The sequence below is a fragment of the Rhinatrema bivittatum genome, chromosome 2 (genome assembly GCF_901001135.1).
Source record: "Rhinatrema bivittatum chromosome 2, aRhiBiv1.1, whole genome shotgun sequence".
Lineage (NCBI taxonomy): Eukaryota > Metazoa > Chordata > Amphibia > Gymnophiona > Rhinatrematidae > Rhinatrema > Rhinatrema bivittatum.
Genome location: NC_042616.1, coordinates 21,918,463 through 21,946,068, shown reverse-complemented (window position 1 = coordinate 21,946,068; position 27,606 = coordinate 21,918,463). Strand labels below are relative to the sequence as shown.

General features: G+C 45.4%; 1 protein-coding gene and 1 long non-coding RNA gene across 3 annotated transcripts in view; both read right to left on the bottom strand.

The window, feature by feature from the left end:
- LOC115083645 (oocyte zinc finger protein XlCOF6-like) overlaps nt 1-27,606 on the bottom strand; it is a 167,855-nt gene that overhangs the window by 51,933 nt on the left and 88,316 nt on the right. Inside the window, exon 2 of one of the 2 annotated variants that reach the window (XR_003854375.1) lies at nt 17,733-18,030. The exons of the other annotated variant lie outside the window; for it this stretch is intronic. The gene's annotated coding sequence lies outside the window, so the exon portion shown is untranslated. Of the gene's footprint in view, nt 1-17,732; nt 18,031-27,606 lie in introns of those variants that run through there. 2 annotated transcript variants of the gene reach the window in all.
- Nucleotides 19,260-27,606, bottom strand: part of LOC115083665 — a 32,344-nt gene continuing 23,997 nt past the window's right edge. Inside the window, exon 4 of the long non-coding RNA XR_003854377.1 lies at nt 19,260-19,302. This is a non-coding gene — a long non-coding RNA (uncharacterized LOC115083665). The remainder of the gene's footprint in view (nt 19,303-27,606) is intronic.

Here is a 27,606-nt window from a genome sequence, read left to right as displayed (position 1 = left end):
GCCCACTCTCACCATTGTTATTCGCCTTTTTTTTGGAGCCTTTTGCTGCTAGGGTGCGAGCCTCTGACAAGATTACTGAGGTAAAGCTGGGGGATTTGCACCTAAAATTGTCCCTTTTTGCGGACCATATTCTAATGACAATAACCAACCCGACTGTATCCTTACCAGAGATCACCACTGAAATTAAGATGTTTAGTGAAGTTTCTGGTTTCAAAATTAATCTTGATAAATCCGAGATACTTAATGTATCGGTTGAAGAAGCTATTGTTCATGATCTCCGACAGCATTACCCATTCAAAGTGGCCACTGATTCGATCAAGCATTTGGGGATTCATGTTTGTGCAAACATTAATGATCTCTTTCGTCTTAACTATGTCCCTTTGCTCAGGAAATACAGAAAGATATTCAGGCATGGGATAGGGGACGTTACTCATGGATGGGGCGAATTGCCATAGTGAAAACGAATATCCTACCCAGCTTTTTATACTTGTTTATCACTCTATCCGTGTACCTCAGCCCAGCTATTCTACGCTCCTGGCAAAAGATTCTATTTGATTTCATTTGGGCAAGTGACCTCCGCGGATAACTCGTCGTTTACTTTATTGCCAATGGACAGGGGAGGGCTTGGAGTGCCCAACCTAGAATGGTATTACGCAGCGGCCCAACTTATTACCATCCCTGATAGTCACAGGGTAACATCTGCAAAACAGTGCGTATCCTTTGCAGAGTAAATTACAGGTCAGATGCCACTCTCCGCCATGATATGGCAACCACGCACCACTTGGGTCAATACAGGTATCCTGCCTTTTTCCCTAGATACGATTATGGGTTAAATGGAAGAAACACATCATAGGGGACCGCCTGTATTTTTACTCCACTCGTGTCATATCTGGAAAACTTCCCCGCAGGGCGCCATAATTTGACATTTCAGGGATGGCACGAAAGGGGTCTTAAGAAGTTAGAACATTTTTTAGGGGGTGGCTCTGTGATGACCTGGCCCCAGCTCCAATGTGCTTATAAGCTGCCCTCTAGGGATTTCTTAGCGGGCTATCAGATATATCATTTCATGCATACCCCTCCTGTGTTCTCTTCCCTGACTAAGGGAAAAACATTACTGTGATGATATTGATAAGAAACGAGGGATGGTTTCCAAATTGGATGTACTAGTGATGGGGGTTGAAACCCAACCATTCTCTCATACTCAGGTCTGGGAGAGGGACCTGGGTCCTGTCATCTCAGCTGAGGACTGGACACAGTTGTATCTAGCAGCAAGGAAGTGTTCTGTGTCTGCCACTCTGCAGGAGAAATGCTATAAAATGATCACCCGGTGGTATATAACTCCCCAAATCTTAGTGATTCCTGCTGGCGCCATTGTGGGTTGCCTGGAACCTCTCTCCATATGTGGTGGTCCTGCCCCGAGTACACTTTTTGTGGACACAAGTTGCACAATGGTTGGAAAACATTCTGAAAATGCATAACCTGTTAGACGCTGGTTTCATGTTAATTCATCTTCCCCATAAGGAAATGACTAAGCCACAAGCTCAATTGTGTCAACAAGTTTTTATTGCCACACGGTTGGTTATAGCGAGTCACTGGAAACAGGCAAACACTCCTTCTCTCAAGCTCATTCAGCAAAAAGTCCATTACTTCTGTAAGATGGCAGCAATTACTTCGGAATTACACTACTCAACAGCACTATTCAAGGAGACATGGACACCATACATGCACTGGGAAAAACCAGTTGTTTCTTAGACATCTCATACCATGGAACGTTGCTTATTCATTTGATGGGGGACTATTTTGTTATACTGAATCCTTATCAGTTGCTTACACTGAGTTACGAATTAGCTTTCTTGGCACTGGTGAGCTCATGGTGGGGGGTAACTAACCCTGTTGAAAATGTTGAAAGACTGTTTCATAACCTAGCAGTGTTTTGTATATCTTTCAACTTAATAAAACTATAAATTAAAAAAATATATATATTGGATCAAAAGCCCCATAGATGGACAGACAGCCATAACAGAAGCCTGGCGGGCTATAAATCAACTGGGTCCTCATCCTTTCATCCTTGGTCTGAGAGGGCCGCTCTCGAATCTTCCGAACACCTCCTAAGTCTCCTGCCACCCTCGCCAACTCTGTGCCATCTCGGTTGATCCACAATTCTCTGTGGTTTTGATGAGGGCCGGGTGGCTGCTGTATTGAGGCTCTAGCCGGCCTTTTCTAGAGCCTCCACTGCTGCGCTCAGCGTCTTGACCCTGTGTGTCGTACCTTTCACCACAAACTATAATCCAAACGGAAAAGTCCATTTATACCTTATGTTTTCATTTCGCTTAAAGGAGGTTACCCCTCTCATTTCAAATCTCCTCCTAAGCGTGGAGGAAGCCAAGTCTTGAAAAATGGCGATGGAGTTGCCCTCCCATAATCAGGTAATTTTGCTTTTTAGCAGCGTCCATTACTGAGGACTTTTGGGCATAGCTATGGAAGCAGATCACCATGTCTCACGGTTTAGCGTCTGATCTAGGTCCTAGAGCTCTATGTGCTCTCTCCAGCTTTATGCAAGTAGTTTGTTCAGCCTCCTCTCCATTCGGTAAGTTTCCTCCCAGTAGTATGAAGTTGCAGATTTTCTCGGCCACCTCTGAGAAGTTGGAGTATGCAGGAGATTCAGGTACTCCCCTTATTCACATAGGGGCGGATTTTAAAAAGCATTTACATGCGTAAATCTGGGTTTTACGCATGTAAATGCACTTTACTCGAGTAAGTGGGCTTTTGAAAATTGCTACAATATATGCCATTGAATCGTCCATAGGATTTGCTCATATAAGTGCACTTTACGTGAGTAAATGGCTTTTGAAAATTGCTACAATAGTAGTTACATTTATGCGCGTAACTCCTTTGAAAATTACCCCCATATTGCACCTCCGTGTGCGGTTTTCAAGATCTTCAATCTTGTCCTGTAGTGTGGTGAATTCAGCTTCTAGATGTCCCTGCTGCAGATTTAAAGTTTTCAGCGCTGCTGCGTGGCTCTCGGGCCTAACATTGACTTCATCTACTCTCTGCCCCAGCGCAGCAAAATCCTCTCACAAATCTGAAATAGAAGCCGATAGTTCTTTTTTGTGGTTCTTGAGGTCTGCCTGAAACTCCACAAACCACCCCAGAATCTCATCTCTCAGCTGTGTGACAAGCACGGGGTGCTCGAGTTCAAAATTTACCAGGGTGCCATCCACAGCGGCCTGCTCGGGCCTGTCGGTGGGAACGTCAGGCAGCTCCGGCGGTACTTTGGTAAAAGAAAACTACTTTAAATCTGCAGTTTTTCTTTTTGCCGCCATGGTTGCTGTTTCGGGAGCTTATGACTACTTTACCCTGATAATCGCCGGTTTCCAAGCTTAATTTAAGTTGCAGAAATTAGATCTGGGAGGGAGAGCACGAGTTCATGCGACCATCTCCGTTGCCAGCGGAAGAGCGCCCCCCCCCTAAATAAATATTTGTAAAGTTTTCTATACCAGTGTTTGGAGCAGGGACCGTCGCATCAGTTTACAGTAATACAATTATGAAAGACATACAAGTACATTTATCAACATAATAATATTACAAATTTCATACAAGCCAAGTTAATACTAAATTCAATTTATAATTACAAGTTAAATATGTAAAAGCATCCAAAATAAACAAAGTAAGTAAAATATCTAAAAGTAACCAATAAAACAAAAAAGACCAAGTGGAGCATTGCAGATTCATAGTTTAGGTGGGCAGGAGACTTATAATGTCTATTGTGATTAGCCTGAGCCTTCCTTGAATGCCTGATTAAAGAGCCATGTTTTTAATACATACCGTTTGCGCTGTTGTTGAACGAGCCCTAATTAGCTTGGGTAATGGCAGATCCACATCCACCGAAGCCGCTGTGATCACATCTTTAATCCAAACTGCCACTGTGGTACGAGAAGCTATTTCTCCCTTCCTCACTCTCATGAAGTACGAAGAGATGATCTGTTTTCCGCAAGGTCTCAGTAACCCTAAGTAAATGCAACAGATGTCTCCGCACATCCAAGGGATGCCACATCCACCGCTCCATCCAACGAGGGCAACAATAAGGACAGATTGAAAAATAAAAGTCAGATACCACCTTGGACATGAAGGAAGGTACAGTCGTAACCTGTACTCTGTCCAGTGTAAGCACCAGAAAAGGTAAGCTATCAAAGAGGAAGAAATGTGGGGCCTGCCAAAAAGGTCAACACCAAGGTCAGGTACTAAAGCATACAAGTGTCCACAGTGGCGGCTGAATACCCTTAAAAAATCTAGACACCTCTGGATGCGATGAAAAAAGGTCTCCCTTGACCTCGACCCCTATACCAGGCCAAAGCTGTCACTTCTAACTTCAGCGTACTTAGCATCAGCCAGTTAGTCAAACCTTCCTGCTGAAAGACCAAAATCAAAGAAATCACCACTGTGGTGGGAACAGAGAACCATTCACAAAGAACATCCAGAGAGGCACATACGCCAAGAATATAGAAAATCCTTTTTTCCTCCCAGCGCTCACTACTGACATGGAATGACCCCGCTTCAATCGTTTTGACCTCTCAGGGGTCACCCGTAAGACGACATCTATCTGGATTCTCATGGAGAATCAGCCTTTGTTGCAGAAAGTCCCTGCGTAACAGTAGTTGCAACAGAATGTCGTCGACCAACTACTGAAGATCTATATATCAAGGCCCCTTGGCCAGTCCAAGGGCGCCAGAACAGCTAAGCCTGGGAGATGGCCTGTCTCCTGTAGCAATCTATCAATCAGGGGACACGGAAAACACACATAGCATCTGGTCCCACGACTCACTTTGACCAAGAACATCAAGCTCAAATGCCCGAGAGTCCCATCTGATTGTAAAAGTGAGACATCTTCACCTTCTCATGGACCCATCAGATCTAAAAAAAAGGGCCAACCACATTGGGAAAGAATGAACTGAAAGGCCTAGTTTGCCAGTTCCATGTGCCCCAGGTCAATGACATTATGACTGTGACAATCCACCTGAACATTGTCAACTCCCACTAGGTGAGATGTCGACTACGCTCAGAGATGCTGTATCCCCCATGCTAGGAGCACATCCACTTACAGAGAACCTGCTGATTCAGGGTCCCCCCTTTATGAGGTAAATATAGACCACTGCAGCAGAGTTGTCTGACCTGACCCTCACAGATTTCCTGTTCAACTGGACTGCAAACTTCAGCAACACTAACCGAAACACTCAAGGCTTAAATCAATTGATGGACCAACCCATCTCCTCTAGGGACCGCTGCCCCGGCACCACCAATTCCTGCAATGAACTCCTCAGCCTTGAAAACTTGCATCTGTGGTGACAACTATTCAATCAGAAATCTCCAGATCCATTTCCACAGTGAGATGATCTCTCTGTATCCACCAGAGGAACTCCTCCTTCACCACTAATAGGTGCATCAGTGGTCGCATGTGAACTCTGGCCCATGTAACTAACTCCAAGGCAGCAGCATGGAATCTAACGTCTGCAAGTAAGCCCACACCGACAACCGATCCGTCAGTCACAGAACTCATATCCGTGTCCAATGCTTTTCAATACGCTGCTCCGGAAGGAATACCTTGCCCTGAAATGTGATGAACCTGGCACCTAAGAGGTCTAGCATCGGAAGATTTCAGCTACTCTTGGCCAGATTGAAAACTCATCTGAGTTCTTAGCAACTGAACCATTCTGCGAGACCCGGCTTGATTATCCGCTGCTGCCTTGGCTCTAATTAATCAGCCATCCAGATAAGGATGAATTAGGATGCCCTCCTTGTGAAACGCATGCACTATCACCATTCCCTTGGAAAAAAAAAAAAAGGGTTCTGGGTGATGTAGCCAAGCTGAACAGTAAGGCCTGTAGGAGAAATTACTACTTACCTGATAATTTTGTTTTCCTTAGTGCAGACAGCTGGACTCAGGACCAGTGAGTTATGCTTCCCTACCAGCAGATGGAGACAGAGCAAGCTGATGTCACAGTATATAAACCTCTGCAGTGACATAAGCCCGCAAGTATTCTCTTCAAAAGCAACTGTTGACAGACTAGCAAAAAACTTGATTACAAACAGTCCAGCATTACTGTACTCAAGCAACAAGAACACTGAACTCAAGTAAGGAACGCATGTACCTCAGTCTAGGGACTGTATGAACACTTACCAGTAATCCCCTGGAACACATAGCTCTGCAGGAGGCCCATTGACACAATGATTCGGCAGCCAAGGGTGGGAAGCTGAGTCCATCTGTCTCATTAAGAAAAACAATTTCTCCTTTCCTCGCGTGTAGACAGATGGACTCAGGACCAGTGGGATGTACCAAAGCTACTCCCGAACAGGGTGGGAGGCTGCCCACGGTCCAGTCAACACTGCAGGTGCAAAGGCTGCATCCTCCTGGGGACATCCAGACAGCAAAACCTGGAAAAAGTATGAAAGGAGGACCACGTCGCAGCTCAGCAAATGTCGTCAGGAGACAACAAACTAACCTCCACCCATGACACTGCCTGAGTCCTAGTGGAATGAGCCTTAATCTGAGAAGGCAACAAATTTGATCACCTCACCCATCGTACCCCTTTCCAGATCATTTAAAAATATATTAAAAAGCACCGGTCCAAGTACAGATGCCTGAGACACTCCACTGTGAAAACTGACCATGTAATCCTACTCTGTTTCCTGTCTTTTAACCAACTTGCTATCCACAAAAGGACATCGCCGCCTATCCCATGACTTTTTAGTTTTCTTAGAAGCTTCTCATGCGGGACATTGTTGAATGCCTTCTGGAAATCCAAATACACCACATCTATTGCTTCACCTCTGTCCACCAGTTTATTCACCCCCTTCCAGGGTTGCTGCCATCAAACTGAGCACCTGTAGATAGGACCACATTGTCAGGCATATAGTGCTCACCCAGTGATGCACCTGTGACATCAATTTTTGAATCCAAACTTCTGGCAAGAAAACTTTGACTTGCGTCGTGTCAAACCAAACACCCAGATACTCCAATGACTGAGATGGCTGAAGACTGCTCTACCGAGCTACTGTAACAAGGAGATAACCTTGCGGGTCACCAAGTGGCTCTCTTCTATAGACCTGGCTCGAATCAGCTGGTCGTCCAAATACAGGTGTACCAGGATCCCATCTCTTCTCAACGCTGCCGCTAATACCACCATAACCTTGGAAAACATCCGGGGGGTGGTGGATAGTGAAAAAGGCAGCGCCCAAAACTGATAATAGCTTCCTAACACTGCAAAATGCAGAAAACGCTGGTGCTCTTCAAATGGATGGGAATATGAAGGTAGGCCTCAGACAGATCCAAGGAGTTCAGAAATTCCCCCTACTGCATAGCCATTATCACTGAGCCTATGGTTTCCATGCAAAAATGAGTCACCCTCAAATGATGATTGACACTTGAGATTCAGGATGGGACGAATTGACACTTGAGATTCAGGATGGGACGAAACGAGCCCGCCTTCTTAGGCACAACAACATAAATGGAATATCGTCCCATACTTTGAGACGTAGGCACTGGAACAACAGCCCTCAGCCGAAGGAGCCTTAGAAGCTCAGATTCCACTGCCTGCTTCTTCTGTGGGGCGTGGTAGGGAGACACCATGAATACATCCCGATGAATACTGCGAAATTCCAGCGTATATCCTTCTCGTCTCACCTCCAGGACCTACTGATCCGATCTGATCTCGACCCACCTCTGATAAAAGAGAGAGAGAGGCGTCCCTCTATCTCTTGTTCCCGAAGGTAAGTTGGCAAACCATCATTGGCAAGCTCTGGAGGATGCACCATCCGAGCCCACTCCTCTCTTGGGCTGTCTAAGATGAAAGGACTGAGACTTACCGAAAGGCTGAGACCTCTGAAAGGTCGAACCTCTGTAGGCACGAAAATGCTTGGAGACGACTCCTCATTCCAGAGGGGCATTGCAACTGCTTTTTATCATCCAGCAACCGAGAGACTTGAGATTCGCCTCACTTACTGGCCAATTTTTCCAACTCCCTCCCCAAAGAAGAGCGAGCCTCTAAAAGGCATTTTTGTAAGGTTAGCTTTGGGGGCTGCATCTGCTGACCAATTTCGCAAAAATACTTGACGCCTGGCCACCACCACCGGACCTACTCCTCTGGCCGAGGTACGGACCAATTCACAGCCCGCATCTGCTAAAAAGGTGTCAGCAACTTCTACAAATGCTCTGGAGGCCAGTCCAGAATCATCAGCTTCCTGAGAGAGGAGCAGATAAGATCGTGCCACTAGGGCGCAACAGGAAGCGATCTGTAAAGTCATCACCATTGCTTCAAAGGCTTTCTTAGGGATAGCCTCAATCCCCCTCTCATGCTCAACCTTCAGGGCCACTCCTCCCTCCACAGAGATAATCGTCTGATTAGAGATGGCACAGACAAGCGCATCCATGTTGGTAAAATAAATGCTCTCTTGCCGCTGGATCTGGGAGATACAGACATTCCAATGTACGACACCCTTAAAAATTTGCCTCTGGGGCGCCCCATTCAAGATCAATCATAGAAACATAGAAATGACGGCTCAGTTTGATGGTTCCATATTAGGTGCTACAACCCAAGAAAGAGATCTAGGTGTCATAGTGGATAACACATTGAAATCGTCGGTTCAGTGTGCTGCGGCAGTCAAAAAAGCAAACAGAATGTTGGGAATTATTAGAAAAGGAATGATGAATAAAACGGAAAATGTCATAATGCCTCTGTATCGCTCCATGGTGAGACCGCACCTTGAATACTGTGTACAATTCTGGTCGCCGCATCTCAAAAAAGATATAATTGCGATGGAGAAGGTACAGAGAAGGGCTACCAAAATGATAACGGGAATGGAACAACTCCCCTATGAGGAAAGACTAAAGAGGTTAGGACTTTTCAGCTTGGAGAAGAGACGACTGAGGGGGGATATGATAGAGGTGTTTAAAATCATGAGAGGTCTAGAACGGGTAGATGTGAATCGGTTATTTACTCTTTTGGATAGTAGAAAGACTAGGGGACACTCCATGAAGTTAGCATGGGGCACATTTAAAACTAATCGGAGAAAGTTCTTTTTTACTCAACGCACAATTAAACTCTGGAATTTGTTGCCAGAGAATGTGGTTCGTGCAGTTAGTATAGCTGTGTTTAAAAAAGGATTGGATAAGTTCTTGGAGGAGAAGTCCATTACCTGCTATTAAGTTCACTTAGAGAATAGCCACTGCCATTAGCAATGGTTACATGGAATAGACTTAGTTTTTGGGTACTTGCCAGGTTCTTATGGCCTGGATTGGCCACTGTTGGAAACAGGATGCTGGGCTTGATGGACCCTTGGTCTGACCCAGTATGGCATTTTCTTATGTTCTTATGTCCATTCAGACAGCCCAGCAAGCTTATGGTAGCACCAGCCGCGCCATACAGGTTTCCCCCATAAAGGTATCATCAGGGGGTGGCAACTGCCATGGCATACAAGTTACCCCCATACTTAATTTCCCAAACTGCTAAACTCAGGGCCCTCTTTAGTTGCTGTCTGAGTTTAATTCCCTGTTACCTCTTGCCATTGAAGCAGAGAGCAATGTTGGAGTTACATCACAAGTATAAGGCTTATCGGTTAAGGGCAGTAACAGCCACATCAGCAAGTTACCCCCAGGCTTGTTTTCCCAGACCGTAAAACTCATGTCCTTGTTGGTTGCTGTCCCCTTTTCCTCTTGCTGTTAAAGCAAAGAGCAATAATGAGTTGCATCAACAGTATGAAGGCTTGTTGGTTAGGGTAGTAACCGCCACAGCAGCAAGTTACCCCTGAATGGCATCCATAAAAGGAGAAAAACAAAAGGCTTTACGCAAGGAAGACAAAATAGGATTCTTCTTCGGCTCAGACATGGAATCTGCACCAAGAACACTCGGCATCTTTAATGTCTGGGAAATCAGGGTCAGCAGTTCATCTGTATGAAAAAAAACCTCAACATGGTTCGATACGGTTCCAGTCCTGGAGGAATTTCCCCATCTTCCAGGGAATCAGAGTTTGCCTCATCAATGCCATCCAGGTTCCTGTCGGGAATACCCGCAGCAAACTGAGGCGTGCTCCGGCACTTAAACATAGAACTGGAAGAGGGAGGGTGAGGGTCCGATCTGAGAGGATTGGGCGAAGAAAGAATTGCAAACCCTGAAAAAACTCCACCCAAGAGAAAGCAGCCGGATCTAGGCCAAACGAACCGCCATCTCCTGTGGAGGAACCATTCAATGGAGTTCCAAGATCCGGCGTTCCTCCAGACAGATCCTTAATCAGACCATCTTCAGGCTGGGAGCATCCAGGCTTAGTGAAATCTCTCCCTGAGCCTCTAAACAGCACAGACACAGGTTAGAGGACACAGCAGGCTGAGATGCCCGAATATGACAGGCAACACAGAGAGAAAGGCACTTAGGTTTCTTAGTCATCGGCGCCAACAGTGCACAGCCGACGGAGAATGTACGTCCAGCCAGCTCGCACTGACAAACTGCAAGCGCCCAAAATTTATGCGCACCAATAGTACATTCCAGAAACACACACACACACGCTGTGTGCCAAAACCTGGGTGCACCACCAAACGGAAAAACTTGTGCATACAAAAGTCGCTTCCAGAACTGGGCGCACAGCACATGTGCAGTGCCAGATGCACTAGAAGCACCAACGTTCCACTAGAGGGCAGTAAAGCAGCACAAAAGCGGCAAACATGCAGCCGCGGCCTTCCATGCGGAGCGCAAGATACAAGCCTTGCTGCGGGGCCTAGCCCACCGGTGCCGCTCAACCTGCCAAGTTCCCCTAACACCAACGGGAGCGGGAACAAACGCCGGAATGGTGCACCAAGCATGGAGACATGAGAAAGTCCTGCAGACCCTTCTGTAATGTCTCTGTCTTCACTAAATTCTTTATTATTATTTTTTTTTTTTAAACTTACCTGAGCTCAGCCCTTACCGGTGAGTACAGAGCACCACCGCTTTCGGCCTCCTGCACCCGCTGACTTTAAGCTGTACAATTGTTTAGCCTCAGCCTTACTGTTCCTTATTCCAAAGGCTTTCAGTTCCCTAATTATCTTTATTTTTAGATTAGACTGCTTGCTGTGGCTAAACCTTCAGGATAAGGCTTCTCTCCTGGATCCCTTTTCTGTAATATATGTCTCAGGAATCGCACAGGAAGACTTTTTCCTTTTAGAATTGTACAGATAATTCATCTTTTATTAGTATTGAATCCTAACAGCAAGCATACATTTCATTATATGTACATAGGTTATAAGTTTTTGTTTTTTTTGCATTAACGTTTTTATTGGTACATAACTGATACAGAAATAAACGTATTCCCAGTATCAATAACTGGTATTTGCTACCGTACCCATTAACGTTTGACCCTCACCCCTATACCCCCCACCCCCTCTGTAGCACATGTCCCATTACAATACTTTTGCACATCATAAGGAGCTTTTTGCAAACAAAGAATAAGGTAACAATCATCTCGTTCTACTAAAGTATGACCTCTCAGTGGGATATCCAAGAAAAAAAAAATACAATGAGACCTAATAAGTAAAAACCTCCAAAAGATATGGCTAATGTTCAGCGTACTTTGCCCTAAGCAGTCATTGTCCTTCGCCGTCCACTGACCATCTTGATCAGTTGCTCAGTTACAGAATCTAAGTGAAGGAGTTATTATGCCATTCCATCTGTCAAGTTTCTGGACCATGTTATGTATGGCTGCCAGGTGGTATAGAATTTTTGGATGTTATGATGCTTTTCTGCCGTCATCCGGTACATTGTACAAACAACGTCCATTTGAGCTAGTACTGCTTTCAAGGACAGGCATTTAGGCGCTTTCCATTCTCTAGCTATCACCATTCGTGTCGCTATACATCCTTGAATGAGTAGAGGGTGCAGCGGCTCCTGGCCCGACGGTTCGGCATTATTAAGAAGAGCTGCATCCACAGTCAAATGAATAGGCTGCTTCAAAATGAGAGAGAGATCTGAGTTTCCAGCTGTTGCCATAAAGACTGCACGCAGTTTCCAGACTACCACATGTGTAGGTAGGTACCAGCTGAGTCGCAGCCCCTCCAGCATTTTTCAGAGCGAGTAGGTAGCATCTTGGCTAAGCGGTCTGGAGTCAAGTACCAGCAGAATAGTTGCTTGTAACCATTTTCTAACAGTGAAACGGAGATAGATGCTTTGCTAAGTTGTGAGTATAGATGTTCCCAATCATCCTCAGAATAAGGTTGTTGAAGATCAGCCGTCCACGCTCTAATATGGGTAGGTGTAAAGTTAAGTTTTACGTTTAGCAATTGATAGACTTTGGCTATTAATCCTCTAAGTGAGGTTGCCGCTGAGCAATATCCCTCAAAAAGGGTTTTCCCTTGATTTAGAGACTGCTTCATTTGTTGAGAAGTGCAGAAGTGGCAGAGTTGTGAATAGGCTAAGTACTCTGAGGCAGGGAGAGAATATTTCTGATGTAGAGACTCAAACGATAGGATCTCTTCACCCCCCCATAACTGTTCAAAAAAAGATGATCCCCCTTTCCCGCCACCTCTTAAAGGAGTGGCGCACGAGTCCTAGTGGGAATGCAGAGTTATGAAATAAATGAGAGATGATAGCTCGCCCTCGTTCCCACAAGCCGTGCCTTCCATCTCTTCCATAGTTCCAGCGTATGCTTGGTTGTGAGAAAAGCAGTGGTGCCGCCTCTCCATGTTTTCCTGGATTGCCAGGCCAATGCTGCTAATGGCATAGTTGGAAGTTGGGTTTGTTCAATAATTGCCCAGTGTTTGATCTCAGTGGTTTGATGCCATGTTATGAGCGGTCGAAGCTGAGCTGAAACATAATACCAAAGAATGTTCGGAACGCCTAGACCTCCATTCGCCTTGGTTTGATATAGTACATATCTATTGATGCATGGGGGCCTCCTCCTCCAAATGAAGCTAAACACTCTCCTCTGCCATGATTTTAATACAGCTGTGGGAATCGATATGGGTAAAGATTGAAATAGGTACAGCAGTCTAGGCAAAACATTCATTTTAACTACCGCTATTCGGCCCAACCATGAAAAGGAAAGGTTGCCCCATATATCCAGAAAAATGTTTTTCAGTAGGGGGGGATAATTTAAGCAAAAAAGATCCTTGGGGTGTGATGGTATATGAATTCCCAAATATTTAATATGTTTGTGTGCCCATCGAAAAGGGTGTTACTGTTGTAACTGGGCTATAAGCTGTGGTTTACAAGTTAAATTTAGAATCTCAGACTTTTCCCAGTTTACCTTACAGCCTGACACCTCACTGAATGCCTGTATTTCCTTCTCTATGGCCATTAAAGAATCGTGTGGATTAGTCAGAGAAAACATGATATCGTCTGCGAGGAGAGATATTTTGAAATCATGTTGTGCGAACCTAAAACCAGAGATCTCTCCATCCCCTCGTATGTTAGCAGCCAGAGGTTCTAAAAAGATTGCGAAAAGAAGAGGTGATAGGGACATCCTTGTCTCGTACCTCGGCCCACTTGAAATCGATCAGAGTATCCACCGTTAATTTTGAGGCAAGCTTGGGGATTTGTGTAGAGACTTAATATCCAAGTACAGAAGCTAGACCCGAATCCCATCTTGTGTAGAACGCGAAAGAGAAAAGGCCAATGTACCAAGTCAAATGCCTTTTCAGCATCTATTGATAGAAAAAGCGAATCGACTTTCTGGTCATGGGCACACCACATCATGTTAATCAATTTTCAATGTTGTCCCCAGCTAGCCTACCTGGTATAAAACCAGCCTGATATTGATGGATGAGACCAGCTAGATAGTTATTCATTCCTGCCGCTAATATTTTTGCCAGCAGTTTAAGGTCTAGGTTTAGTAATGAGATGGGTCTGTAAGACCCACAATTAGTAGGGTCCCGTCCCGGCTTTAGTAGAATAGTAATCCTGGCCAGATTTGAATTGGGTGCTAGTGATACTCCCTCCCGCAAATGATTACACACTTTTTGGAGATAAGCTACTATGTACGGGGCAAAAGTTTTATAAAATTTATTTAGCCGTGAGGCCATCCGGCCCTGGAGATTTCCCCACCTTGAGTGACTATATTGCGGCTAGAATTTCAACCGTAGTTATTTCCGCATCTAGCGCATCTTGTGCTTCCCGTGTCAAACATGGCAAAGTAACTCCTGCTAGATATCGATCAACCGCCTCGAGAGTTATGGAATCTGCAGCAGTATAAAGAGTATTGTAGAAATTTAAGAAGCACGATCGAATATCAGTATTGGTGGTTAAGATTTCCCCCTTCCCATTTTTAACTTTAGTTATGAAGTTTTGGCTTGAAATTTTTTTCAGTTGACGTGCTAGAAGTCAACCCGCTTTATTTCCCCCCTCAAAGTAGTTTTGTTTAGCTATTTGGAGGCCATGGACCATCTTAGCCGCCTCCAATCTTTGAAAATCTTCTCTCAGATAGGAGAGACCATATTCTCTGTGAACCAGCAGCCTGATGCTCCCTAGTAAGTCTAATAATATCCCGTCTCAAGTCTGTGGCTAATAGATTGTCCCTCTTTTTTACATAGGTAGCTCTGGAGATGAAGAGCCCTCTCAAATATGCTTTAAAAGAGTCCCAGACCACCGGAGGTGCAATCTCACCAGTGTCATTTAAAGAGATGTAGTCCTTTATGTTAGAAATGAGAGTGTTCGTAAAGTTGGTATCTGCCAGCAGAGAGTCATTAAGTCTCCAAAAGCGGATCCCTCGATCGTATTGTTGGAATGTCACTTCAAGGGATACTGCAGAGTGATCCGTCCAGGCTATCGGATGAATATCAGGCTTTGTGATCTGAGAAAGCATGGTTTTGTCGACTAAAAAATAGTCAATGCGGGAGTGAGATTGGTGAGGTGGAGAATAAAAGGTATAAGATCTGGATCTAGGATAATGAGACCTCCAAACATCCGTCAGTTGCCAGTCATCCATCAAAATGTTTAGTTGTTTCCTGTGACCCGGCGCAGAGGATCCCTTTGAGGTATCAAGGGCAGATACCCTTGCCAAATTGAAATCCCCACCCACAATTAATTTGCCTGTGCAATGCTGGAATAACTTGATTGAGGGATTCATAGAATCTTCCCTGATCTTGGTTAGGGGTATATACATTCACTAAAGTATGTTTCATGCCTTCAATCAGGAGTTCTAACAATATATATCGACCCCCGGGATCTTTGATACATGACCTGTGAACTTGGCCGATTTAGAGCATGGTGCAAAATATTGAAAAGGATACTGGGCTGTCTTCACCAGTGATTCGTACCTACTCTTCAGATGAGATTCCTGAAGAAAGACAATGTCTGCCTTTAACTCACCCAATTCTTTGAGAAGGGAATGCCTTTTATAAAGGGGAGTTAAGTCCCTTAACATTAAGGGAGATCATATGAAATGTAGCCATAAGCAGGTCTTGGTACTCCAAAAGCATAAAGATGTGGCCTCCCCTGTGAGATTGCCATTATCGGACCCTTGAACATTATAACAGATGCATTCCCTCATACCCATTCTCCAATATTGTGGATCCCAAAGAGATGTACACCCCCTTCTATTTACTAGAGATACCGTACAATATAAAATATACAGACATGTGCAAAGCCTGTAATAGAACATAAATCCCTCCCCCATCCCCCTATGCTTTCCCCTTGGTCTGCTAGAAACACCAAACAGACCTGAGTAGCTCTTAAGCTTGGAGGAACAAAAGTAAAACATCATCTAGTGAGCTCCTATCAGCCTTAAGGGGCGGATTTTCAGAGCCCTGCTCGCGTAAATCCGCCCAAAACCGGGCGGATTTACGCGAGCAGGGCCCTGCGCGCCGGTGAGCCTATTTTACATAGGCTCACCGGCGCGCGCAGAACCCCGGGACTCGCGTAAGTCCCGGGGTTTTCGGAGTGGGCGTGTCGGGAGGCGTGTCGGGGGCGGGGCCGGATCGCGCGGCGTTTCGGGGGCGTGTCGGCAGCGTTTTGGGGGCGGGTACAGGGGCGTGGCTATGGCCCGGGGCGGTCCGGGGGCCTCCGGGAGGCGTAAATCCCCCGACAAAGGTAGGATGGGGGTTTAGACAGGGCCGGGCGGGTGGGTTAGGTAGGGGAAGGGAGGGGAAGGTGAGGGGAGGGCAAAGGAAAGTTCCCTTCTAGGCCGCTCCGATTTCGGAGCGGCCTAGGAGGGAACGGGGGTAGGCTGCGCGGCTCGGCGCGCGCCGATCCAGGATTTTAGCCGATACGCGCGACTACGCGCGTATCTACTAAAATCCAGCCTACTTTTGTTTGCGCCTGGAGCGCAAACAAAAGTAGGCTATTCGCGCGCCTTTTAAAATCTACCCCTAACTGAATTGTCACAACTGGAGACAATAATATAACAACCTGGAACTATAATCAGCATGGCAACTGCTGTCAGTGAAGAAAAACTAGACTAGTTAGCTGCTAGTTCATCTCTTAAAGCAAGAAAAAACTGAGTCAACTTCGGGACTTAAATATAAAAGTCTTCAGGCATCTCCTGGTGGCTTTTGAGTGTCCGAATGCAGTTTCAGCCGGCTATTTCTGGCCCCAACTCGCTGCCATTGCGGCCGTGCCTCTCTGGGGATATACTGTGCTTTAGTCGATGCCAGCTGGACTTGAGGAGAAAAACCACGATCTTTTAACTTATGAATCGCTTCCGCTGCGTTCAGAACTCGTGTAGAGATACCTTCCCAGGTATAAGTGAAACCAAAAGGGTGAAGCCATCTATATTTTACTCCTTCTTTCCGCAGAAATGCTGTGGCTTCTTTCAACTCCTGCCGATTCTGGAGGGTGGCTTGAGAGAGGTCGGCATAGACCGAGATATCTTGTTTTCCCAGATCCATCGCATTTGTTTTCGGGCCACTGCTGCAATTTTTTCTTTCAAAGCATAATCATGAAAGCACACGATGATGTCTCGGACTTGGTTCGCGCTGGGTGCCCTTAAGGCTCTGTGAGCCCTATCCAGTTTTATTCCAAATGGTTGCTCACCCCCGGGGTCCTCAGCGCTTTGTAGGAGGAATGCGCAGAAACGTTGTATGAGGAGTGTACAGTCGCCATTTTCCACCAATTCGGCAAAGCCTCAGAAACATAAGTTCCCCCTCCTCGCCCGATTCTCCAAGTCAGCAAGTTTGGCCTGTATATCTAGGTTATCTTCCTGTAGATCTGCACAGGTTTCTTGAATTTGTTTTGCTGTTTCTGCGTGCGCATCAACTCGGACATCGATATCATCTACTCTGTGGCCGAGCGTAGCCATCTCCTCCCGAAAGTCGCCTAGCATTTCCTGAATTTCTTTTTTATAGGATTTTAGATCCCGGCGAAGGACCCCGAACCACTCACGGAATTCAGAACGCATTGGCGCCGCTTCCTCGTGTGTGGAAGGTGCTTCCTCTATATCGGAGTCGCCACCTTGTGAGTTCAGGTCTGCAGGCTTGCCAGCAGCGTCTCGGCCTTGATCTCGGTCTTCCGCTTTTTTATACGAAAAGCTTTGGAAATCCACCGTTTTCCTTTTGGTAGTCACCCCAGTGAACTCAGGTAGTAGTCTCTCAAACGTTGCTACTTTTAAAGCAGGCGTAGTCTCCAATTTTATTTGTTTACTCGTGGCTGATGGAGGAGCTCACAATTCAAGCCGCCATACAGCTCGATGACGTCACTTCCTCCAGGTTATAAGTATTTTATAAAATGTCCCAGTATAACTGTAAGAATGGTCGTCTTCCTGGGGAGAAGGGTACAATGCAATGTACATGCTGAGAGAGTGCAGGCCTTCTCCAAATATCCAGTGCTCCAACCACCCCTTATATACAGGTTTTTCTCTCTGTCTGACCTCAAGCCCTCTGCATGCAGTCAGTAGTCATCCTTCTGACCGCCAGGACACACATTTTCCTTCATTCTACTAATAGCTTAACTTCTCCCATCTGTTTCCCCTTTGGTGCTCTCATGCACAGTTCCCACAGATAAAACAAAACTTTGGGTTCACGGTGATTCACAGGCACATGCATACGTCTTCTGCCAGATCCCAAGCTTCCCTGAGTTGCTGCAATGGAACAAGAACAGTACAAGTTTCCACAGTTTCACAGCCCTTAGGTCTCAAAAGGTCACAGGTTGTTGCAAAACTGTTACAAGGGTCAGGTCTTGTCTCTACATTTCCCTCTTGAGAAATTCCAGAATTAGGAATTCCTCACTATTAGGGAAAAATGAAAGAGCAATGGGTGCACTGGTAGGCAGGGCTCTTCAGCAGTGATTATAGATTATTCAGTGGGGATCCAGGAAACCCCCCCACCACTTTTCTTCTCCTGGTGCTGCTGGTTTTTCTCCCTTGCTACCTGCTCCATTGATGACGCCGTGGCTGCAGTGATTGTCCCCGTGCTGTGAGTGTCCTTGCCCCTCCATTGCTGCCTATAGCCCCTCCTCCTGCTTTGGGTGATGTTCAGATGCGACGTAATGATTCCCGGAGCCCTAGTAATCTTATAATATATTGAGAAAATAAAATAGGTTTTCCAATCTTACTTGTGTCTGTAGAAATTATTTTGCTTTTACTGGTTGAGGAAAAGGGACCTCAGGTATCAGCACAGGGAGGAGATCTCAGGGATGGGAGGGAGAGGGAAAGAGTATGAGAAGACCAGGGATAGGGTGAGAATAAGGAGAGAGGAGTAAGGACAGGAGATTAGAAAGTTTGAAAAAGAGGGGGAGGTTTGGAAATCTAGGATGGGGGAAGAGGAGGAAGGAGAAGAGAGGAGGATGGAGTAAGAGGGATTTCAGAGACGAGGATCTGGGATCGGGAGGAGGGGAGAGGTAGGAAGGAGAGAAGAGGAGGTTCCATTACCTGCAGACAGAATCTGAGATCCAGGGAGGGAGATCCAAATTGCTATTGCTGTAGTGGGGAGTGGGAGAGTGGCCCAGAAAAGAGAAGGAGATACTCCATGCCGCAGGAGACTGAGGGCTCTGGGGATACACCGGGCTGCTTCATTCTTACAGCATCAGTGATAAGCTGCCAATTTCTTATCAGGGGATTCACCCCAGCTCTGTCTGCCTCCATCCCACCCTTCCTGTTCCCTACACAAGAGAGGGGGGAAATCCAGGGCTGGGTGCACATTTACTGTGTGGCGTTCACCCAATGACATTTAGTAAAATATCCTCCGTGTATACTAGAAATGCAGATAAAGCAACCCTTACCTAGACCTAGAGAGCTCAGGGTCTCATAATTCTCCTTCATCACCTCCCTGTAAAGCTCCTTCTGCTCTTCATCTAAATACCCCCACTCGTCCTGGGAGAAAGAGACAGCGATGTCCTCAAACGTCACCGGCACCTGAAACACAACCAGAAACACTCAGTGACACGTGGAGGGGCTCAGCTGGCTTTAATCTCATAACATTTTATCATGGAAGAGGGGACACCAGGACCCCTGATCCCCAGGAACCTCCAGACTTGTTCCCCTGGACTCAGTTTCCTTTCTGGGACTCAGGGTTTACAAGTCTAATCCCAGAGACAGAGAATATCAATCGTCTCTGCCTGGATAAATCTGAATAATAAAACCCAAGATCTAACAGAGCATTATCCAGAACATCAGGAACATCTGATTCTGTCACATCAGGAGGGCTCACTGTGCTCTCATCCTCCGGATTTGCTCAGGCCCTAACCTTGGGTCATCTTTGATGCCTCCCCTCCTTCTGCATATCCAAAACACTGCTAAAGTGAGTCAGTTCCTCCTCTATAACACTGCTAAAATCTCTCCCTTCCTCTCTGAGCCAAAACCCTCCTCCCCTCTCTTATCTCCTCCTGCTTAGACGTCTGTAACTTGCTCTGTGCTGACCTCCCGCTGAATCGTTTTTCTCCCCTGCAATCTCTTCAACATTCAGCTGCATGACTTCTCTGTCTTTAACCTCGCTATGATCATGTAACCCCTCTTCTCAGGTCGCTACATTGGCTCTCTGTCCTCTTCTACCTACAGTTCAAGCTTCTCTCCCTCCCCTACAAATGCATTCACTTTGCAGCTCCTCATTTTCTTTCTTTTCTCTCCCTTCCTCGTCAATGCCATTCATCAGGGTTGCCCTTATCTGTGTCTTTCTCCACCACCGCCACTTTTGAATTCTGTGCTTTCCACCTTGCTTTCCCGTGTACCTGGAAGAGACTTCCTGAGTCCATGTGTATTGCTCCCTCTCTGGCCATATTCAAATCCAGTTTAAAAACTCGCCTTCTTGATGCTGCTTTTAAATCCTAAGTTCTCTCTAAGACGCTTCTTCAATATTCTTGTTTGTTGTGCATGTTTCCCTTGATTAGACTGTAAGCTCCCTGGAACAGGTACCATCTCCTGTTCTGTACAGTGCTGTGTATACCTAGTAGTGCTTTAAACATCATAAATAGTAGTGCTAAATCCTAACATACAATTAGACATTTCAATGTCTGATTGCACATCGCTTTGAGATGTTTTTTTTCCCCAATAAGGAGGCGATCAAAATACAATCAATCAATCAAGTAGCAGGGCAGGAAGAGTTTGGTGTCCTGACCAGTAACATTGCTCCCATTTCTAGTTATTTCCATGGTTCACATGCTGGTTGATTAAGTGATGTATCCCATTTCAGTAGAGCTTACAATCTAATCAAGACAAAGAGACCGGGCAAAAAACACGTGGGGAATTTATTTTATTATCAAAATAGTTAAAATTAATGAGGCTGGAGGGCGCTGTTGGCATCCGATGCAAGCGGACGCATAGCTATTTAGCTCCGTTCCCCACAAGCCCTAAAACCTGACGATTTGGCGTTTCAACCCCGATTTTTTTCTGCTGAACAAGTAGGTAAACCAGGAGGAACTATTCCACTTTCATTGACAATGACCTCAAAACGAAAAACTACTGATCTTCGACAATTTTCCTATGGGAAAAGCCAGACGGAGCTAGGCCAAGATGGCGCTGAATCCATGGGTTCAGAAATGGAAGAGGCCGCGGCTCCAGCAGACACCCCGGGTGAAGTCACTAGTCATGATTCCCCCTCTATAGCGTCTTTGCTCACTAGAGAAGAGGCCCGACAGTGGTTTATTGTCCTGAGAGCCGATCTTAAGCAGCATAAGATGGAAATAATGGTGTCTGTTGCCGCCCTGAAGGACGATTTAGCAGCACTCAGGAATAGAGTGGACGAAGTGGAGACAGGGATAGTCGGACACGGGGACGCCATTAATCACCTGAATACTAGGCATGCTGCCTCGACTTCCGAAATCCAAGCGTTACAAGCTAAGGTGGAAGACCTTGAAAATCGGAGCAGGAGGAACAATCTTCGCATACGGGGAGTCCCGGAACAACCTGAGTTTGCCGATGTGAACGCGGTGGCTATGCAAATCTGTACCTTTATACTGTCGCAGGGCAGTGAAAGCTCTAATGACTCAGATACTACCATTCCAGAGGTACGTTTTGAACGAGCGCACAGGGCCCTTGGCCCAAGAAGGGACCAACGTCCAAGGAACATTGTATTGTGCTTTACTAGCTTTCCTCTGAAAGAACAAATATACGCCATCACCAGGCAGATGAAAGAAATAAAATGGCGCAATCACACTCTGTCTATTTACCAGGACCTCTCACCTGTTACGCTGAAAAAACGCTACGATCTTCGGGAAGTAACCTCCAGTCTAAGGGCCAATGACATTAAATATTGATGGACTTACCCATTTGGGCTGACTTTTCAAGTGCAAGGCGCTTCTTACCGGATGGCCACCCGTTGAGGCCTTTACCAAAGTGCAGCTGCAAGTATCTTTTCAAGCACCCAAAATGGCGCCAGCACATCAGAAGATGGACGTGGCACCACGTTGGCAAAGAACGGATAAGGGCGGTAAGAGGCTCCGCAGACAACCAGATAATCGCCGATCGCCAGTCCAGGATCAAGGCTGAAGTGGTGCCTTTCTTTTTCTGGATTTATCTGCATCATTAGTCCCCCTAGGACTACTTTGGTGAATACCAAGATTCATTGACATTTTAAGGGCTGGTTGGTTGTTCAGCGCTGGTTTCGACAGTATATTAGGTTAGCAGCGGGGTATGTGGTAAAAAAAAAAAAGTGGTATTGCAATGTTGGGTTTCACGTTTATAACGGTATTATCTTTTCTCTCATAAATAGGGCTTGGGGGGGAACGAGTGTGATGGGGGGGTCCCGTTACGTGTCGGATGTTGAAGGCCTCCAGGAGACTGGTATCCCTTAGGAGGACACTGGGATGCTTTAGGATTTTCAGGGGGCACTCCGGGATTCATGACTGGTTTTCTCTACTATGGGTAGACAGAGTCTTCAGTGGGTTACATGTGCTAGTATGGGAATATCTGCACATGGTGGCTATTGTTGATAGCATAAATGGCGACCAAACTACTTTCTCTAAATGTCATAGGGTTAAATATGCCTAGAAAACATTTAACCCTCAAAAGGGAATTACAAAGACAAAAAGCAGGAATTGTGTTTATCCAGGAAACGCACGTTCGGAGGCATCTCGAGCGTCTCTTGGTATTCCCACAATTCCCAGACTGGTCTGCCAGTACAAAGAGCAATAGATACGCCGGGGTGGGGATTCTATTCTCCACGGATTTTGTACATGAAGAGCTTATGCATGTATATGACCCGCAAGGCAGCTATGTTCTGGTAAAAAAATGTTTATTTCCCAAATACGAATCACTCTTCTTTCTTAAGCAACCTTGAAAGTCTTTTACAGCAGCATTTAGAAGGGGACCTCGTCATGGGAGGAGACTTTAATTTTGTACAGGATCTATCTATGGATTCCAGTTCCAGTAAGGTTTCACTCCAATGTGAGACAGCAGTGGCGTAATTTCATAGATATATGGAGTATAGTTGACATACGGAGCAAAAGATACCCCCATTCCAATTCCTTTACGTTCTACTCCAATCCACACTGTACGTACTCCAGAATAGATTATTTATGTCAGCTCAACTACAGAACCAGGTTTTCTGTTTTAAAGTGCTGTTTGTAGTTTTCTCTTTTGATTAGACAAAGTAAGGGGTGAGTGAGAACGTAACAGTCGTAGTAGAAGTCGTGGTAACGGCGCTCGATGCCAAATTTGATAAAAAATATCAAAAATGTGATGACATGAGTCAGATATTAATTGACTCCAGGACTTGCCTGCACGAAGCACAGACACGCATCACCACCGCTTAAGATCGTGTGGCCAAATTAGAACAGCAGATAACTGATCTAAAAACTGAAACAGAGAAACAGGCAACAAAACTCGATGACCTGGAGAACAGGTCGCTAAGGGGAAACCTACGCATTGTTGGATTTCCAGAGAATATCCGTGAGGTAGACCTTGCAGGATTTTTAGAATCTTGGCTGCCACGAGTTCTGTATCTTCCTAATAAGCACGGAGTACTTCGAGTTGAGCGTGACCACCATCTTAGTCAAAAACTGCCAAACAGGAACAAGCTACGTCCGATTATTGCAAAATTCCTTAACTCACCCCATAAAATGGACATCCTCCTTGCTTACAGGCAGAAACGCATTTATTTATTTAACAGTTTTTTTATACCGACCTTCATAGTAAATAACCATATCGGATCGGTTTACATTTAACAAGGGTATAACTGGAGAAACAATTCAAGTAAGCGATGGATAACAATAGGTAGGAATAAGTCAAAGTTACAATCAACAGGGAAATAGAACTTGGAAGCTTGCAACAAGCTGGAAAGAAGATAAAGGCCGGAATAAATATAAAGTGTTACCATAGAGCGTACAGGTTAAAAGCCTAAAAGGTGCTTTAACCTGGAGGTGTCAGAGTCCATTGTTCGTGAGTATAAATGCCATACCGGGTAAGAGTGAAGAACAATTAGTGATTGTCTGGTGAATCGGCGAAGGCTTGGTGAAAGAGCCAGGTTTTGGTTTTTTTTGCAATATAATTTTTATTCAGAATGCACGGAACATAAACCATAATACAATAACATGTATATAGTTAGAGAACTGCACAAATAATGCAAAGAAACAGATAATGCACATAATCAAAGCGTAGTTGACAGATGATCACCGCACAGTAGGAACACAGTTAACAAGAGTATAAGGAATGTACTAGTATTATAATAAAGTACAAGCCGGATTATAAAAGCTTCCTAGGATCCCCTAATGAGATGGCAACTCTCCACAAGAGATGAAAAACTGCAGTTTGCAATAGTTGTCAAAGGAAAAACAATATATAAATGTGTTATGTATTATTAAAATGTGTCATGTATTATCAAAAGGGTGGAATAAAGCAAGGCACGACCCTATGTCTCTGAGTCTGACTAATTTCCTGTGTGTCCTGTGTTTTATGTGGGAGAATGACGGGTTCCCTCATCAAAGTGTCCCATATCTCTTCTCCACTGGAGATAAGGAGCCCACGTCTTTTCAAATTTGGGTATTTGTTTGTGCTTTTGTGCTGTTATCTTATACATCACACTCATATTGTCTAACTTCTGTAATAATGAAGATTTTGGAGGCACAGTAGTTTGTTTCCAGTAGAGCGCCAATAAGCACTGGGCCCCCAAACAGAACTGATTAACAAGTGTACTTTCGAACCTAGAGCCGTCAATCGGTGCATTTAAAAGGCCCTGCACCGGATTCAATACCACTTGCTTGTTTATTGTACACAAGACAATATCTTGGACGTCCAACCATAGCCTCCTAACTTGATTACATTCCCACCACATATGTAGGAACGTGCCCCGTTGTCCACATCCCTTCCAGCACATGTCAGAATCACATAAGTGAGCTTTATACAACCGACTCGGAATGAGATGCCATCTAAACAGAATTTTATACCCATTTTCTGTGAGGGACGAGGACACCGAGCAACCCTTAGTATATAAAAAGATTTGAGCCCACTCCTCCTCAGATAGTTTGATCCCTAAATCACCTTCCCATTTAGACACGTACCGAGGCTGTCGGGACAACGAGTTCTGTAATAGGGTATATATTTTCGATAAACCACTCTTTAGTCGATCAGCCATGGCGCACCACCCTTCAAATTGCGAGCGGCCCTTATCTATTTCCTCCTTCATATTCTCCCGTCGGATGAATTGTTGTAATTGATAGTAAGAATAGTAAGCGGAGGGCGGAAGCTGGTATACGTCCTGCAATTGGGGGAACGTCATGAAATCAGTGCTACCTCTAATTTTAGCCACAGTTGTAATACCTTTATGCTTCCACTCACGAAAGAATACAGAGTCCCAGCCCGGAGAAAAGGAGACATGATAAAGTAAATGTGTATTCAAAAAGTAACGTCTCGTGCCCACCAATAGAGTTTTCCATCTGACCCATGACTGTAGGGTAGTTTGTAAAGGCAAGGAGATACAACCTGTAATTTTCAAAGATTTCTTGGGTTGCCAAATAAGGGCTTGTATAGGAATGGATCCCAAGTGGGCCTGTTCAATATCTACCCATCTGGGTTTCTCACCACATCTATGCCACGCCAATATCGCAGCTAATTGGGCTGCAGCATAGTACCATTGAAGGTTTGGGACCCCTAAGCCTCCCCGTAGCTTATGGCAGTAAAGAATAGTTCGTGCTACCCGGGGTGGTCTCCGCTTCCATATAAAGGCGAACAATCGCTTCTGCCAAGTCTTTAACATAGCCGTAGAGATCGAGATTGGCAAAGACTGGAATAGATAGTTAAATTTGGGAAGGATTGTCATCTTAACTACAGCTATCCGTCCAGTCCAGGAAATGGGTAAATCACTCCAAGTGTCCAAATCCTGGAAAATCTTGGACACCAAGGGTAGATAATTCAACTTAAACAAGTCGTCTAAATTCTTGCCAATTTGTATCCCAAGATATTTAATTTTGGACCCCGCCCATTTTAAGGGGAATTGTTGTTGTAAATGCAAAGTTTGGTCCAAAGGCAGAGAAATGTTCAAGACCTCTGATTTATCAAGATTAAGCCGAAAGCCCGAAACCGAGCTAAACTCGGACAGGCGTCCTATCACCCTCGTCAAAGATTGGTGGGGGTTGGTAAGGGTGAACAGCACATCATCCGCAAAAAGCGACATTTTATAGTCCTCTATCCCCACCGCTATGCCAGATATAGTCTGATCCCCCCTTATAACGGTGGTGAGCGGCTCTAAAAATAAAGCGAACAGCAGGGGAGATAGAGGACAACCCTGTCGCGTACCCCGAGTGATTGGGAAGGGATTCGAATAATTCCCATTAACTTTCACTCTCGCTCTAGGGTTATCATATAACCTATATAGCCATGTCAAAAACTTGGGACCAAAATTCATTTTTTCCAGCATGCGAAACAAAAATGGCCAGTGGACCATATCGAACGCTTTTTCAGCCATCCCCCGCTTTAATTTTGGTGATCTGATTTTGAATGGTCAGTTTTTTTAATTTACGCGCCAAGAGCCGACCAGATTTGTTTCCCCACTCGAAGTGTTCTTGCCGAATAAGTTATAACTTATGGGCAACATCCCTCGCTTGTAAGGCCTTCAATACCGTACGGGCCCTCTGCAGTCTGCTATAAACCTTGGGAGACAAAGATACCTTATGATGTTTTTCTAAAGCAGAGATATCAGACAACAGTTCTACTTCTTTCGCTTGAGTAATCTTTTTCGTGTGCGAAGCCTGAGAGATAAATTTACCCCTAAGAACCACCTTCAAACAATCCCACAAAATAGGCCTGGGGTGATTGCCTGAGCCATTAAATTGTTGATATTCCTCTATCGCTGTCTTTATGGTTTGGCAAAAATCATCATTCTCCAAGAGGGAATCATTAAGTTTCCAGAAGCGTAATCCGGTCTGAGAAGGCTGGGTACTTAGGGTCAACCAAATTGCTCCATGATCCGACTAGGTTATGGGGCCTATGCCCAAATCTTGTACCCGGAAGGTAAGTGTTTTGTCCAGTAAAAAATAATCAATTCGGGAATATGAATGATGGGGATGGGAATAAAACGTGTAGTCTCTAGTATCAGGATTCCTGTGGCGCCATATATCCAGCACCTCCCGGGACCGCATAAATTTTTTAGACATTTGCGACCTTCGGCCGACCCCACCCCTCCCCCAGAGGAATTATCCACTCTCGGTTGAATTGTGATATTAAAGTCCCCCGCGAAAATGAGATGATCCCCCTCCACGGAGGTGAGTTCCCCATCCATCTGGGCTATATATTCCGAGTGTGAAGTATTCGGAGCATACACATTGACAATAGTATATTTTACCTTATCTACCTCTACTAAAAGCATTAAGAACCGTCCCATTGGATCTGCAACATGGTGAAGTACCACCCCTGGGAAATCCTTCCTCAGTAAGACACTGACGCCAGCATACTTCCCTGCCTTAGGGGCTGCAGCATGATATTGGTGGGGATACAAATGCCACTGAAGCAAGTGAACATATTGCTGCTGCAAGTGGGTTTCCTGTAAAAGTATAACATCCGCCCGTGACCTCTGAGCTTCCCTTCTAAGGTGCTGCCTTTTTTGCGGACTATTAAGGCCCTTCACGTTCAAGGACCATATTTTAAAGGACATCATCAGGCCTGCTCTCCCTCCCCTCCCTGCTCATGAATCCCCACATCAGACATCCCATCGTCCGCCCCCTTGTGCTCCAAAACCTCCCCTCTTAAGCTAGTACTCAGTCCTTGTTGCCGTACAAAATATGTGACCACTGT